The sequence below is a fragment of the Canis lupus genome, chromosome 13 (assembly GCF_011100685.1).
Source record: "Canis lupus familiaris isolate Mischka breed German Shepherd chromosome 13, alternate assembly UU_Cfam_GSD_1.0, whole genome shotgun sequence".
Lineage (NCBI taxonomy): Eukaryota > Metazoa > Chordata > Mammalia > Carnivora > Canidae > Canis > Canis lupus.
In genome coordinates, this window is record NC_049234.1 from 49599664 (window position 1) to 49616724 (window position 17061).

General features: G+C 42.1%; 1 protein-coding gene across 2 annotated transcripts in view; it reads right to left on the bottom strand.

The window, feature by feature from the left end:
* The window catches only part of HOPX (HOP homeobox), a 28943-nt gene that overhangs the window by 8838 nt on the left and 3044 nt on the right, over positions 1-17061 (bottom strand). The window contains exon 1 of one of the 2 annotated variants that reach the window (XM_038556180.1): positions 15754-15911. The exons of the other annotated variant lie outside the window; for it this stretch is intronic. The gene's annotated coding sequence lies outside the window, so the exon portion shown is untranslated. Of the gene's footprint in view, positions 1-15753; positions 15912-17061 lie in introns of those variants that run through there. 2 annotated transcript variants of the gene reach the window in all.

Here is a 17061-nt window from a genome sequence, read left to right on the forward strand (position 1 = left end):
GGGGGGGGCAGGTGTTCATCAGATGTTCTCCTCCCCCCCACCCCTCTCCATCCTACAATTTAAGATGTACCGAGGCATAGGAAGCTACAGTCTTGAAGATCTTGGCTGAGGATTTGGTACAGACAGGTCAGGACTTGACTCTGCTGACAGTAAATGACAAGTTCCAAGTGTGGGAATCAGGCTGGTTTGTTGTTTAAACAAACAATTGCAAAATCATCCAGCACAATCCTGAGTAGGTTTTGAAGTGGTTTGTGCCTGGGGAGGAGCCACACTCCACCGATGTGCCTGCATAATGTACCTGATGCTGGTACGACCCTTTCTACTGGGACCTGCCTCCTGTGCTCCCTGGTAAATATCTTTACCTCCCCTCTGGGTCACTTGGAGACGTTTCCAGGTGGGACAAGAAAGCATTCCACTGTGTGAGAGTCTTGGGCTCAAGGCCCTTGTCAGGCCACCATTGAAGTCCCCTGTTTATAGATGAGTTATATGCCCCCCTCCCCAATTTCAAAATCTGTACCAGTCACTCCTGTTACAGTGCTCACAGGCTCAAGCCAGGTCAGAAATGCCACCTCTCCTGTGGGCACCCATCTCCCCTTTTCTTTGACCCAGAAATTCAGAGCTGGAAAGAATCTCGGAGATTTTTTTTCAATCCTCTCCTGGAACAGCCCAGGAGAAGCAGGCACAGAAGGACTTCCTCTACCAGCATTGCCCAGTTAATGACCGACACCCTTAGCTTTAGTTTCAGTCCTGTGTTCTGCGAGACCCTTCCCAGCAGGCCATTCTGACTTTAGTTGGGCAGAAAAAATCAGGAGGGCAGCAGTTTAAAGGCAGGAGCTTCTGAATGGGCATTGACTGTCCTCATAGGATCCCAATTCCAGCCAAAGCTGCCTCCTGGAACCACCCCACCCCTGCTCATTTTGCCTAAAAGAATATAGAGGGGACATTACTGCCTCTGATTTTATTTCTTGGAAAGGTTCCATCTAATTCCTTTGACACAGTTATGCTGCCTCTTTTCAGTGAAACATTTTGGGTCTTTGTAGAACAGTTAGTCGCTCAAAAATATTAACCAAGTGTATAGATTTCTAAACTGGACTCAGATTCAAGGTCTGTTCGGCATGTACTTCTTTCTCTCTTTTTGTTACATACTTACTATTATATAACTCAAAGCCTGTTGCTGTCCTAACATTTAATCAGGTGCATTTTCTCTTCTATTTTTGTGGCTTCCTGTTACAGGACTCTGTATGAGGTTTCATGGGTAGCTTCCGGTTGACTTGAAAGTGCTCCTTGGGTTAGTTGGCTGAGGGCCACTGGACTTGTTTGGCTGCTAAGGAGACTTGTGGGAGGGCCTTTTGAAAATACCTGCTTCTCCAATGTACACCAAACAAACAAGCTTGATTTCTAGAAATGAAGATAAAAGGTCTGACCTCGATAGTGAGACTTATCTGCTGTTCTCCACAAAACTGTTGCTGTTATTTCAGCCCCCTTTGGCTGACAAGTGTTTGCAGCTGTTGCTTGGTTTCTTCTCTCCTTCTCCCTCTTTTAAAGGAAATTTAAAAACCAAATCACCCCCATAACCTTGGCCTTATAAAACTTCTCAACTCTTTCCAGTAAGGAAGCTGTTGAAAAGCCTCTCTCGAGGTAGTAGTCTAAACACTTTCAGATGAAAAGAACTAAAAATATCTTAAAGCTTCTTAAACTTTAATCTCAGCACAAGTTCTATTGTTGCTGAGGTTATAGTCATATGAAACATTCAAAGAGCAATTTGTCCTGTGGTTTGTTTTTGTGGTGGGGGAAGACAACGCATAAAGCTTTTTCAAGAGGTTAAATGAAAACAGCAGGCTTTTCTTCTAAATGAATCCCTACACCTGGTTAGACAGTTTTACCCTTGCCCCCTAACCCTGTGGTTATTTATTTTAAAGATATTTACCTGGATGAACTAGCTCACAGAGAGTGCTACAAACTAACCTGCAGAGACTGCTGTGAGCTCTCATTTACTATCTCTCTCCCCCCCGCCCCCCCCAACCATCAGACCTCTTTGTAAAGCCACTAATATCAAACCAAATAAACATGGTGAGCTGGCCAAAAGAGAAAAAAGCAGTTGAATCATTTTTTAGGGCCATCTCTCAATTTCCTTTAGCCCAGGACTTCTGGGAAGCAACGGGCTCCAGAAACACTGTATTTTCTTAAGTGAGAAAAGTAATGTGCTGTCCTATCCCCAAGAGAAGTGGAGGTTCTTCACCACTTACTTAACTACTCCGGACAGGGCACAAAGGGCACCATCCACGCTGTCTGTGTCTGTCAGAATTGACAAATGGGGGGCATCTGGGTGCCTCAGTTGGTTTAGTATCTGACTCTTGATTTCCCCACAGGTTGTGATCTCAGGGTCCTGGGATCTGGCTCCACATTCGGTGTGGAGTCCGCTTGGGATTCTCTCTCCCTTTTCTTCCTCTGTCCTTATCTCCATCAAATAAATAAATAAATCTTAAAAAAAAAAAAAAAAAGAAATTGACAAACAGGAGTGGAATATTGATCTGCCTCTCCAGGCTAACATGAGGTCTGCTTTCTTTCTTTCTTTTCTTTTTTTTTAAGACTTATTTATTTATTATTTATTTATTTATTTATTTATTTATTCATTTATTTATTCATGAGAGACACAGAGAGAGACACAGAGACACAGGCAGAGGGAGAAGCAGGCTACCTGTGGGGAGCCTGATGCAGGACTAGATCTGAGGACCCTGGGATCATGCCTTGAGCCAAAGGCAGACATTCAACCACTGAGCCACCCAGATGCCCCATGAGGTCTGCTTTCAAAGAAAAAACAGTTTGTGTATGTGTTTGTTTTTCTTTTTGATTGATTAATGCTTAGAACAGTAGCTCTTGTGCCTGACTGATACTCAGAATCACCAGTAGAAATGTCCGGGTCTCGGGATCCCTGGGTGGCGCAGCGGTTTAGTGCCTGCCTTTGGCCCAGGGCGTGATCCTGGAGACCCAGGATCGAATCCCACGTCAGGCTCCCAGTGCATGGAGCCTGCTTCTCCCGCTGCCTGTGTCTCTGCCTCTCTCTCTCTCTCTGTGACTCATAAATAAATTAAAAAAAATTTAAAAAAAAAAAAGAAATGTCCGGGTCTCCCATAGTCCTCTATCAGAACCACTTTAGGAATCCAGTGTGGAAGGGTTATAAAATGTATCTCAGCTCTTACAAGATTTTGTAATTATTAAAGTCAATGATGAATGTTTAAAACATCTTATACTTTATACCTATAAAAATTCATTAAAATATCTTCTACCTTTGATGCTGTGTATCATCTCGACAATTGAGTAGATGATAGGCTGAGGTAGTTTTAAAGGAATAAAGTCTTTTTGAAAATATTGTACTTATTTACTTTAGAGAGAGAGAGTGAGGACAGGAGCAGAGGGAGAGAGAGAGAGAGAGAATCCCAAGCAGACTCTGAGCTGACGTGGGGCTCAATCCCACAACCCTGAGATCATTACCTGAGTGGAAACCAAGAGTTGGATGCTTACTCAACTGAGGCGCCCAGACACCCCTAAGGTATAAAGTTTTTAAAGTACACAGATACATGTCAGAAAAAAAACATTTAGGCACCATGTTATTACTCTTTTTTATGTATGGTCAGGAATGGGGAAATTGCCTTTAAAATTATGAATTATCAGGGTACCTGGGGGCTCAATTGGTTAAGTATCTGACTTTGACTCAGGTGGTGATCTTGGGGTCCTGGGATGGAGTCAGACTCCACCCTCAATGGTTAGTCTGCTGTCCCTCTGCTCATCCCCTCCAGTCATGTTCTATCTCGCTGACATAAATAAATAAAATATTTTTAAAAATTATGAATTTTCAAGAGAAATTTCCCTGTTTTCAAAAATTTAGAAATAATATAAAACCCCTTAAAAATCTTGAAAAATGTATTTTTATATTGACATCAGAGTAAGAAAGCAGGTCATCAAAAGAAAAATCCCTTCCACCTCTTCATACAGTTATCTGTAATTGATTTAGATGGCAAAAATTATAGTGGAAAAGATTTGGCAAACTGGACAAATGACTGTCCTCTAATTTCTTAAAGTTTTCAGTGAGAGAACTGCTAAAATTTAAGTTATCATTTACATGGACAACTTGTATAATAGAACTTAAAACTGAACATTAGATTATGAATACTCCATATACACATAACATCATTACTATCTTCAGGGAAACAGGATTCCAAACAGAAATAGGAAAATATATTTTTTAAATGCTATTATCAGGGCAGCCTGGGTGGCTAAGTGGTTTAGCGCCGCCTTCGGCCCAGGTTGTGATCCTGCAGGCCCGGGATCGAGTCCCACATCAGGCTCCTCTTGAAGCCTGCTTCTCCTTCTGCCTGTGTGTGTCTCTGCCTCTCTCTCTCTCTCTCTCTGTCTCTCATGAATAAATAAACAAAATCTTTTTTAAAAAATGCTATTATCAATTCTAGTTTTACATATTTAAAAAACTAGAGAAAAATTCAACAAAAGGTTAACAGTGATTATATCTAAATTGTGAGACTACAGATGATGTAAATTTTTTTCTTTATATTTTCTTGTTTCCTCCCTATTCTATCATGAGCATTTATTATTTTGAAATTAAGAAGTTTATTTACTTTTTCTTAAAAAGATATCCCTGGGGGCACCTGGGTGGCTCAGTGGTGCCCCTATTCCTTTGATTATTAAAGTAGTTCCATCACATATGTATGGATCCCTAAAAGAACATATTATTTTAGCTTTGTATATTTTGGAATTATATAAAGTAGTATTATATATAATTATTCTATGAATTGCTTTTTTCATCAATAATTTCCAAGATTCACCCATAATTTCTGCATGTAGAGAAGTTCATCCATATTCGGTGCTGTTTCCATTTTGTGAATATACTATAATTTATTTATGTCTTTTCCTGTTGGTAGATATTTGGTTTTCAGTTTTTAGCTATTATGAACATTGCTCCTGGAATATTTTTTCATATGCCTTCTGAAGTGCATCTAGGAGGGTTTCTCTAGGTATACACAAGCGGAACAGGTCTTAAGATATGTGGCCTTTAAAAAAAAAGATTATTTTATATAGAGAGAAAGTGCTTGGGGGGGAAGGGGCAGAGGGACAGAGAACCTCAAGCAGATTCTCTGCTGAGCAGGGAACCCTACTTGGGGCTCAATATCATGACCCTGAGCCAAAATTAAGAGTTGGCCACTCAACCAACTACATCATCCAGGTGCCCCAAGATTATGTGGCTTTTAACTTTACAAATAATATCAACTTTTCCCCCAAAGTTGTTGAACTATACTCCTACAATGTATAGCATTTCCTTGTTCCACATCCTCATCAGTACTGTCAAACTTCTTAATTTTTGCTAATTTTTGTTATGTATTTTTTTTTTATCCATGAGTAATACCTAAACCTCTTGCAGCTATTTATGTGTTCAGCTTGCATAAGTTCTTGGGGCTAAAAGGTTCCATATGTTTACTATTTACTGTATAAAAGCATTCCCTGTTTCAGCCCAGCAGGAGATTTGAGGGTTTTTTGAGTTTAGTGTCTGTCTCTAGGCTAGCTTGTTATTTTCATGGGTCACCAAAAACAATACAAAAGATGTATGGAAAACCAATTATATTAGATCTTTTGTCTGTCTTATGCTAAAAATGTTATTTTCCCTTTTACAGAGCTCCTGGAAGTGAGGACTGGATTCTATACTTAAAAAAAAAAATTTAAAACAACATGTTAACCATATTAATTATCCACCCCCACCCCCCACCCCTGCAAAGTTAGTATCAAAGTTTCCGAACAAAAATAACAGATATGGATTTAAAATGACTGAGTAAAAGAAGAAAGGATGTAGGGATAGACAGGAAGTGTAAAAAGACTATTAGGCTGTGGGTTTAAAACAGGATATAAACATGTAAAACCAAATAATGTGTTCTTGTGTTTGGACTGCGATGCCAGGAGCAGGGGGTGTGAGCTCCAGTTCAAAAGCAGGTTGCTATTAGTTCTTTTGATTTCTTTCATAATCCTTTCATAGTAATCAGAATGGAATTAGTCCTGTTTTGTGGTTAGAGAAAGGTTAACTAACTTGTTTATAGCATCAGAGGAAAACCCAGAATTCTGGCTTTAGCAGTACAGGCAGTTTGTGGTATCTTGAGCAACAAGATTGATTTATACCTTTAAAAATATATTCTTCTTGGAGCGCTTGGGTGGCTCAGTCAGTTAAGCGTCCTACTCTTGATTTCAGCTCAGGTCATGATCTCAGGGTCATGAGATCAAGCCCTGCCTGGTGCTCCACGTTCATGGAGTCTGCTTGTCCTTCTCCCTCTGCTTCTCCCTTCTCCCCCATTTGCTCGTTCTCTCTAAAATAAATAATAAAATATTTTTAAAAACCTATATTCTCCTTATGGTCTACTGATATCAGAGATTCTAAGATATCACTGAATCACCTATTTGGATTGCTGAGCTCTAACTGGAGTTGTTATCTGTTAATTTAGTGAAGAACTGGGGCTGGTGGCAGCCAGTCTTTCCCAGTGTGGGGCAGGCATTGCTGACCTGCTGTGGTCTCTCCAGCCTCATTCCCTTAGCTTCTACTGCAGACTTCTTGCAGCCCTCCACATGCCTCCCGGGAAAGCCTAGTGTCTACTTGACACCAAGGTAACAGGGTTAACGGACTCACCCCTCTCAAGTTTTGTTCTGACTCCATTATTAGAGGTACAGATAAAGTGGGGAGATTTGTTCAAGTTTGTCCAGTAAGATCTGAGCTCTTAGTTTTTGACTTGGTTTAAGAGCTCCTGGCACATGCAGAACCACCTGCCAGCTCACAATGGCATGCACCTGTTCTCCCAGAACAGGCTACAATTGATTCAACAAAGCAGGAAGAATGAGATGCCCTGCATTGGGTTCCATGCTGGGTGCAGAGCCTCATTTAAAAAAACCCAAAACACAAAAGACATCACTTGCAATACCTCCAGTTCTCTCATGTGAAGAAGGGATATAACACACACCTTTACCTAGCTCACAGCTTTGTTATAAAGTTCATATGACATTATTGTAGGGAAGTATGTCTAAACTGTAAAGTGCTTGCTTATGGAAGATATTATTGTTCTTTGAATGACTGTGGGCTAGGCATTCAGCAGGGCGGCTCCTGGGTGGCAAGCTGGTAAGGACAGTTGAAAGTTTTGGTCTTTCTGGGCTGCAGTTTCCTTAAAAAAAATTTTTTTTTTTTTTAAATCAAATGCTGGAGTGCCTGGGTGGCTCAGTTGATCAAGCGTCTGCCTTTGGCTCGGGTCATGATCTCTGGGTCCTGGGATCAAGCCCTACATTGGGCTTCCTGCTCAGCAGAAAGTCTGCTTCTCTCTTTATCTCCCTATGCCCCTCCTAACCTCTCATTCTCTCTCTCTCTGAAATAAAATCTTTAAAAAAAAAAATCAAATGCGGTCTGTATTCCTTCATCATAAGACATATCCCTGGATGGAATGTCTCAAAACTAATGAGGTGGGGATGGGAGGAGGTGAGGATGTCCTATCTTTAGCATGTTTTCTTATTAGCACTTCTATACTGTGCATTGATTTGAATTTAGTTGTTGGTATTTTTTTTCTCATTTCTCACCAGCACTTTTCAATTTATCTTTTTATTTATTAATAAGGAAGCATTAATAGGGCAGAAAGGGAATAGTAAGGAGTTAAAAATAAGCAGGAAAAAATATGACTTGGTGAGTAGATTTTTCTAGGCTGTGTTGGCCTATGAGAAAAATGACCAAATTGAAATTGTTTTAAAATCATTTGTTCCTGGGCCTGTCTTCCCCACTAAATTATATGCTCTTCTATGGGGAATATGTCATCTCTTGTACATTTATATCTCACCAGCATTCATTAGGAGTATCTGGCACTTAATAGGTGCTTATTATTTGTCTGCTGAACTGAACTTAACCAATGGCATCTGGCAGGACTTGATATAGGACATAAGTTGGAAAGATACTGTTCTGTGTTTTCTTTCAACAACCAGGACTGACCAAGTTCAAAACCAAAACATTACATTGGAAAAAATAACTTTCCAGCCTTCTAATGTCTTTTAGTCCTCCCTGCCTAAAACAGCACAGAGCTGATTCCTATTATCAAATTGCATACAGAAACCTCATCCCTGCTATAACAATAACAACGTTATTATTATTATTATTATTATTGAGCAATTACTATATGCCTGGCACAGTCCTATGTCGTGGATGAGTTACCTCATGTAACCGTCAGAGGAAGGAGCATTATGGTAGAGGCACTCATCTCCATTTTATACTTGTAGAAACTGATGTATATGGAAACTTAGATACCTTTCCCCAGGAGCTGTATAAAACTTTCCCCAAATACAAACCAAGTGAGTGGTAGAGAAGAGATTCAAACCCAGAAAGTCTAGCTTCTGCGTCCATCTTCTTAGCCACTACCCTATATCTCCTCTTTGCATGAAGTAGCCGTGTAGACAGAAGAGCCTTGATGGGTGGTTGTGGAAAGAGAAGAGGTAAAGCCAGGTGGTGCCTCCTGGGAGAAAAGTAAGGCAGTGTCCTGTGTCTACACTGGCTCCTTGTGGGGTGGAGCCAGTCTGGCAGCAATGTCTTCCTCCCTGTGACATGTTTCAAAACAAACATGGTGACCAGACAAGGCTCTGACCTAGCTAAATGGATTAGCTAGTGATTTCAGTTAACACTACCAGCACCACCAGCCAGGCTGGCTTTCTTTCCCCCACATGCTCTTCTTTAATTGGAACAGAGATAATTGAAAGATGACATTATATGAATAATATAGTGTACAAATGAGAAAAGGTGTCAGCATCTGACAGAATGGAATAGAAATGTTGGCTTCAACCAGACCAGCTGGTATTAGGGATTGTGGCTGCTACTTAATCCCTAGATTTACAGAGTTTTATTGATTTAAGGAATATCCTGAAACTTGTTGAAATGAGTCCCTCTGCAGTCTAGACTTTCTACAGCTACTTACAGATGATAGTAAGCTCGGAAAAGCTGTTGGAAGAAGGGGTGAATTAATTGTTAATTAATCCTGGAAATAAAATTTTTTGTGTACACACTGAGTTCTTTTCACTGGTAGCCCAAGTCATGCTCTAAGTCGAAGCTTTGTATGTAGAAATATGAGGAAATGGTTAAAGACAATAATAAAACCTTGGGCTTCTTCATGCTGTGAAATAAGTAGAGGATTTCATCAACCTCCTTAGAAATAAATGGGCAGGGGATCCCTGGGTGGCTCAGCGGTTTGGCACCTGCCTTTGGCCTAGGGTGTGGTCTTGGAGTCCTGGGATCGAGTCCTGCATCGGGCTCCCTGCATGGAGCTTGCTTCTCCCTCTGCCTGTGTCTCTGTGTCTCTCATGAGTGAATGAATGGAATCTTTAAAAAAAGAAAAAGAAAAAAAGAAATAAATGGGCAAATGAAAGAAAGCAACCTCATTTTTGTCATCTCCTCGTGGGAGATCTCCCTATTGCTCCAGATTGCTATTCCAAAAGGCTATCTCTGTAGTGACTGTTACGAATTCAGAAAAAGTTTTCTCTAGACAGAACAGAATTGTGGATAGAACCTGAGGCTAACCCACACATAGAGTGTAACTAAAATGCTACATATTTGTTACAGAAAGAAAAAAGTAGAAAATAATCCTGTTGAAATATCTTAGGGAAATTTAATATCATTTCACTTTGAAGGCAAATGCTTAAGAAAGAGTTTTACTTGAAACTTGGCTCAGAGAAATGGGGTTCTGGTGCAGATATTGAAGGGGTTTCAGGGAACTTGGAAGAGGCTGGAGGTTTATAGCACAAGTCTGATGTATCCCAAGAGTCAGGAGCAGTCTCTGACACATTGTGGGATGGGAAGTGAATACATACGGATGCATGGTGATGGAACTTTATTTTCACTTCAGGAAGTCTGACTTCACCATGTCTTATTAAGGCATAATCATTAGAGCTGTATTCGTCTCAGAGATGAAATCAAGAGAGGGAGAGGGGGGAGAAGGGGAATGCTGAGAAGCATTGATGTAAGAATCAGGCTGTTTGAGACATAATTAATGAACATAAAGAAAAAGCCAGAGGTAACCTCCCATGGTCCTCACCTCCTCATTCTTCTACCCAAGGGACAAGGAAGAAGGGGATAGGAAAGGGTTTGTGTTTTGCACTTCCTGGGCCAGCCACCAAGAGGCGCTGTCGGGCCAGAACAGTTCAGTTGCTGGCCAGAGCGCTCTGCAGGTGGGGAAGAGAAAGGGTGGTAGATCTTTAATGGATTATACGTAGGAGATATATTTTAAATCCTCACTAATGAATGAAAATACTAACCCGGTATGATATATTGGAAAGAGCACTGGGCAAAGAGTCAGAGCTGCATTTCAGTTTTAGCTCCTCTACTTTCATAGTCTCATGACCTTGGCCAGGTGTGGATTTTTTGTTTTTTTTAAACTTATTTGAAACTTAGTTCTCTTTTCTGTAAAATGTGGCTAAAAACTTCCTTCCTTGCCTACTTCAATTGTGATCCAGTGAGAGTCGGCTCAGGAAACAACTTAGAAAACTGTACAATGACATTCACGTTTCCAGAAGTGTAATGATTTATTCATCTAGAAAAGCGAAGATGCTGGGCCAGATGACCTCTGAGATCATTTGTCCTCTACAATTCTAACGATCAGCATGGCCTGGGTTTAAATTATCATGCTATTCCTCAACAACAGTTTACTAATGTCACTGACCTGCTGAAAGGGAATACCGTGGCATATTCCAGGCTGTGTCCCTGGTTTGCTGAACACTTTGTGCCTGAACACTTCAAAGGACGACTAAAGAGCCCTTGAAACATTTTGAACCAAGGTGCTTTTTAATATTCAGCCTATCTGTTAAAGTAACGTGACCAAAGAATTCGCCATCTAACCTGGAACACATAGGTGTAAAAGGGACGCTATGAATAATTACATCAAGACAACAGCATACATCAGAAGTGTCCCGGGCGAACCTGGACATCTGGTCCCCGTGTTGTAAAACTTTACATTTCTCACTTAGGTATGGGATAGTAAAAATATTCCTGTTGAATTCAGGTATCTGCACTGCTGTTACAGAGTAGCAAGGTAGCAAGATGCAGTTCTGTTAGAACCTTGGAGAACAGAAACGCATATTCCTAACCATGGTAGCGAACAGGAGGCTGCTTTTGCTCTTAAGAAATCATATTGTTGCAGCTTGTGGTTAAAGATAAGAGAATACACTATAGCTTCAAATTTCCTGACCTTTCATTTTTATTCCACTTTGAATAGGTAGGATAGGAATTTGTCTGATGGGGTGAATATGCTTGGGCCTCTGCCTGTTTCGGGTATTGTTAGTATGGTTGTGCTAATGCTTAGTAAGTGTGAATATTCATTACATCTCAAACAGACTTTGGTCCTATGATCAAATATAAACAAAGGAACAAAAAACAGCTTGTACTAGAATTTTCCACCGGCACAGCCATGTGCTCTGGGCTTTTCAAACCAGATAATCCGGGAGGGGTGAGACTTGTGAAGTAAATTGAATGATCAAATCTCTTTGAAAATGTCTCATGCCCTAATACACCAAGAAATCAGACAAATAGATTTCTGCTGGGGGAGGGGGTGCAGATCTCAATATTTTCTAAAGAAAACCATTAAACATAAAGAGAAATTTGCATTACTAAGGCTAGAAGCAAATAACAGAAAAGCCAACTGTCTAAACAGTTTGTAGAGAGGAAAAGTGGCATGAGTAAGTAAAATGGCTGATTATAAATACACTAAAAAAAAAAAAAAGATTTATTTATTTTAGAGAGCAAGAGGTAGGGGGGAGTAGAGGAAGAAGAGAGAATCTTCAGGAGACTCCCCGCTGACTGAGGAGTTTGATCCTATGACCGAGATCATGACCTGAGCCAACATCAAGAGTCAGATGCTTAACCAACTGAGCCACCCAGGCGCCCCTATATATATCCTTTTTATGTTTTAAGTTATTCATTTTTGGTTACCCATTTAGCTTCCTAATTCTGCTTGACCAGGAGAACATTAATTAAATTAATTAGAGCAATAGGGTGCAGGGTAGGGAAAGATAGATTTCTTTCTTAGAAGAGGAGGGGTGCTCAAAATCTTTTTAAACACTGATCATAGAGATCAGTCTGGTATTTAAAAAATCGAATAAAAAAAAAAAATCGAATCCAGTGAAGCCACACATAGATAACTGAGAGTCAGGTAGATATGTTATACTGCTCTGTAGCCATTTTCTCAAATAAATTAGAGTTTTTTTCTGGAGAGTTTTTTCCCAGTGCCTGACTCTGAAAAAGGCTGCCTGATTGTAATTCTGGGGACATTTCATCATGATTTTTTTAAAAAGTATTTTATTTATTTGTTCATGAGAGACATACAGAGAGAGAGAGAGAGAAGCAGAGACACAGGCAGAGGGAGAAGCAGGCTCCATGCAGGGAGCCCGATGTGGGACTCGATCCCAGGTCTCCAGGATCACACCCTGGGCTGAAGGCAGTGCCAAACCGCTGAGCCACCCAGGCTGCCCTCATCATGATTTTTTTAAAATAATTTATTAAAAAATTATTTATTTATTAGAGAGAGAGAGAACGAGAGTGTGAGCACAGCAGGAGGAGTGGCAGGCAGAGGGAGAGGAAGTGCCCATCATGATTTATTATTTTTTTTAAGTGTATACTGGATTCTACAATATTTTTGCCTGAGCCCTAATTACATACTAAGGAACAGTAGTTAGGGACTTCCACGGTATCGCACATGCGTGATCCGTAGATGGTTAGGCTGTCTGTTTGTAGGCTGTTGTAACCTGTCTAATGCAAGTAGGTTGTTTGTACACTTTGAAATGTCTAGAAAAGACTCTTTGAAGAATGGAGTTATCTCTATGCAAATATACTTGAATCGATTATTATTTTTTATGGTCCAACCACCATTCTTATTTTATGACTGTAATTAGGTAACGAGTAAAATGACATGCACCTGGTACTTTGTAGTGCTCCAAGTCATGTCAAAGTCCAACCATGCATGCTGCTTGTTGCCGTGAGACTCAGTTATACGGGCTTTATTTTTTTACCCAGTTGTTTTTATGAACAGGTGTTCAACTAATGGGATAAACACAGGATGTGCAGCTACAGCCTTCTTATTAACATCACAAAATAATTGAAAAGGACAGATACTTCACAAAGTCCAGCTTGGGGGATAACTCTGAACCTCCTGTAGGTCGTTCCTCTGAGCATTAGAGGGATGTTGCAGAAAGGCTGGTTGGGCGGGGAACCTGGATGCCTCAGTCAGTTAAGTGTCTGCCTTCAAACCAGGTATAGTGCTAATGAAAAAGGAGATGACCTCCCCCTTTCTCTAGTCCTGCTTCATTCATGCCAAAGCCAGCCATCTCCAAAGGATGCTATTCTACTCCCCAGGAAGGGTATGAACAATATGTAATAAGGGAACAGATCCTTCCAAGCGCTAGTTATTGATTTTGAGTTTTTTCTAAAAATAAATTTCACTCTGGGGGACTAGTAGGCTAGAAATTTGAAAGGAGAGAGGGGCATAAGAGCTAGAGACATTGTTTATATAACTTTCTTAGGGAGAAACCACACAGGAAGGAAATGAAACTACAGCAGTGAAGACTAGACTATTTAAGCATATCTGTCATGTCCTTGAGAATTCCAGGAAACTTCCAGGCCTCTGGGTCTAGTGGCTAGAATGACAGCCATTGGTTTCCATACACACTAAGAGATTAGAACGGATCAATGTCGCCTTAGATTGTGTCTGGTTTTGTTTTTAACATCAAAGGACAGAGTAGTTCTGAAAGATCTGGAGGATTTTCATGTTTGGCCACGTTTTATCAAAACTACCAGAAGCAAATTACAAGAAATTACATGAAGATGGGTAAAAATTAACTTCTCTACTTTTAGAAGAGTTTCTATCATTATCCAAACATGGCCATAAGCTAACATTAGAACCTGAAGCAAATAGAGTAATTTGACCTTGTGGCGAACATTTCCTTGAACCCCCAGTGTTCATGTTGAACTTCTGTTTGGCAAGCCAATATAAATATATCAGCTCTTCATCTGCGCTGTACAGATACTTGCTTCCCACGAGGACCCTGAGTCACAGAGAGAGTGAGTGACTTGGCAGAAAGACCAGAATGGTCTAGGTTCCAGAGCCAGCTCAGCTACCAACTGATCCTAAGATGCAGGACAACTCACTTTATTCTTAAACTTTTATGCATTGTATTCATAGGTGGCCATATAGTTTATTGCTCAGGCCAAGTATTTATTAAAAACGAAAGGCGGGGGGGAATCCCTGGGTGGCGCAGCGGTTTGGCTCCTGCCTTTGGCCCAGGGCGTGATCCTGGAGACCCGGGATCGAATACCACGTTGGGCTCCCGGTGCATGGAGCCTGCTTCTCCCTCTGCCTGTGTCTCTGCCTCTCTCTCTCTCACTGTGTGCCTATCATAAATAAATAAAAAAATTAAAAAAAATTTAAAAAAAAAACGAAAGGCAGGGGGCGGGGGGGAGGCAGCTATTAACAATCCACTGGGACAACTGATATTTCGGGCTTCCTCTGCTTTAAAATTCCATTACAACTGAATTAGAACCGAAAATAGGACCCAGATTCCTGAACATCAGACCCATACTCTGCTCCCTAGGCTGGGCTATCATCTGCCAGGACTTGTCTACACCGGGAGTCTGTGGAAGAGTGTTTAACATATTGCTTGAAGATTGATGAAAGGAGTTACCCAGCAAAGAGAAAGGACAGCCTGACCTCTACCTGTTTGGTCATGTATCTACACACCCAAACCCCACATGTGTTCAGAATCAACAGCCCTGGAATGCCAAATCCACATCAGGGTCATTGGAAGGTGGGGTGATGAAGGGAGCCAGGGCCAGGAAGAGAGCAGATGCACACACCCCCTGCATCAGGAGAATCCCTCATATTTGCAGCCTCAAGCCAGTTCTCCGCCGGCCTGCCCAAGGCGAGTAGACAGGATGGCTGCGGTCCAGGGGCTGCCTTGGGATCCCCAGGTGCTGGCTTTTAAATGGGCAGGTGAGCACTCTATAAATTACTGTGGGCCACATGCCATCCTTCTGCCAACAATTTCATCTTTGCATCCTTCTGTTGACCAGCCCCATTCACTCGGCTTTTTAAAAGTTTGAGGAAGCCATCGACAACATCTTAAAAATTAATCTGGGTTAGGTCATGACACAGCCTTAAAAAAAATGTCTGAGTGAACTAAACCATGCCATGCTCCATGCTAAGAGAATTTGAAAACAAAGGGTAGGGGGAACTATTTAAAGAAAAAGCCATCCAGGGCAGCCCAGGTGGCTCAGCAGTCTCGCACGGCCTTCAGCCCAGGGCCTGATCCTAGAGACCCAGGATCCAGTCCCACGTCGGACTCCCTGCGTGGAGCCTGCTTCTCTCTCTGCCTGTGTCTCTGCCTCTCTCTCTCTCGCTTTCTCTGTCTCTCATGAATTAAAAAAAAAAAAAAAAAGAAAGAAAGAAAAGGCATCCAAAGAAGGCAGAAATTTGGTCACTGGTCTACAAAACTATTTTCTCCCCTGTGCAATCATGCCACTCATATTTCAAAAAAGTATTACTCTTGGTGAAACTCTGAATGGCAAGAGGAAGCAAACAGCAGCACTAAACCAGTGTTGGCTGCCTGCCCCCCCCTTCCCTCCGCCAAGCCAGTTGCCTAATCCTTCCCTCCTGAGTGTAGGGCTCCGTCTCCCCGACTCCCAGGAGCCAGGATGGTGCTCACCTTCTTCCTCCCGTCCTCGATGCCACGCTCCCCGGTGAAGACTGTGCCCTCTGGCTGCCCAGCTGCTCTGGGCTCCAGCTGCCTGCAGACTTTGCTTCCCTTGAGGGAGGTTAATCACACACCTGGCCACACCCCTCTTCAGAGGCAGGACGTGCCCCACACAACTGCCACCGGGCACCTGCCACCAAGAGCTGCGGCAACCTCAGCTTTCCAAATGGAAGAAAGGGTTGGTGAGGACCCCGAGTCACAGGAACTGAGGGGGTCCCTTGCCCCAGGCTGCAGGACTGGGTCCCCAAGGAAGGAGGCCCCTTGTCACCCAGGCTAGGCAAGCTGCCCTGCCAGTGCCAGCCTTCCACATGGGAGAAGGAGCTAGGTAATCTTTATAAGGCCCTGTGAGCAGAGTTTCTTGACGTGTAACCTCCACTGTAGTGTCCTTACGGTGGCGCTCTGTTTTTCAGGAAGATAAATGTAGTCATGGCTAATAAGCACGAACGCATGGCACAGTAGACCAATTCAGAGAAAGCATCTGTCAGCCCCACGGTCCGTAGGGAATTCCCTGTGCAGTGTGATTTGAGGAATTCTACTGCAAACCCCCAAACTTGGTATATTTTCCCCCAGCAAGTTGCTTGGAATTCTCACCACGAAGGCCTATACACACATTTCCCTAACACTTCGATTCCCCTGATAGCCTCTAATGGTAATATATTTAAATAACATTTCAAAGAATTCCCAGATATGTTATCTTGTTAGAACCTATTTAATATACTGGGGGGCAGGGGAGAGGAACATAACTCATTAAACAATTATTGTCTATTAACATCATAACTTTAATTAGTTTTCCAGAGACAGAGGCAAAGCCCTGAGGGGAGGAGACCCTGGAAGTCAGATGCGTTTGGGCTGGAAGGGAGCTGAGAAACCACCTGAAACATCTAGTGGCCCAGGCAGAGGGGGTGAGGTGTGTGGTCCCATGAGCACCTCTGCACCCACACAGACAGAACAGCGGTAGCCACAGAGACAGACTTCACCCACTCATGCTTCTGCCCGGGGCTGAGCTGGAAATCACAATGAAAAGCCCCCGTGGTGCCAAATAGACTCATTCCAATGCTGAGAACTCGAGCTACTTCCCCAAAGAACATCTTGGCCCAGTGCACCCCTCCCCGCCCCAGCAGAGTGTCTGCTGCGAATCTCTCAGTGACTCTAATCCTCTGACTTATCCCAGATATTTTTGAGGGAACAAAAGGAAGCATTCGTTTTTTGCAACATCCCTTCTCACCATTCTCTTCTCACGCATTAGCACAATCCTTAAAT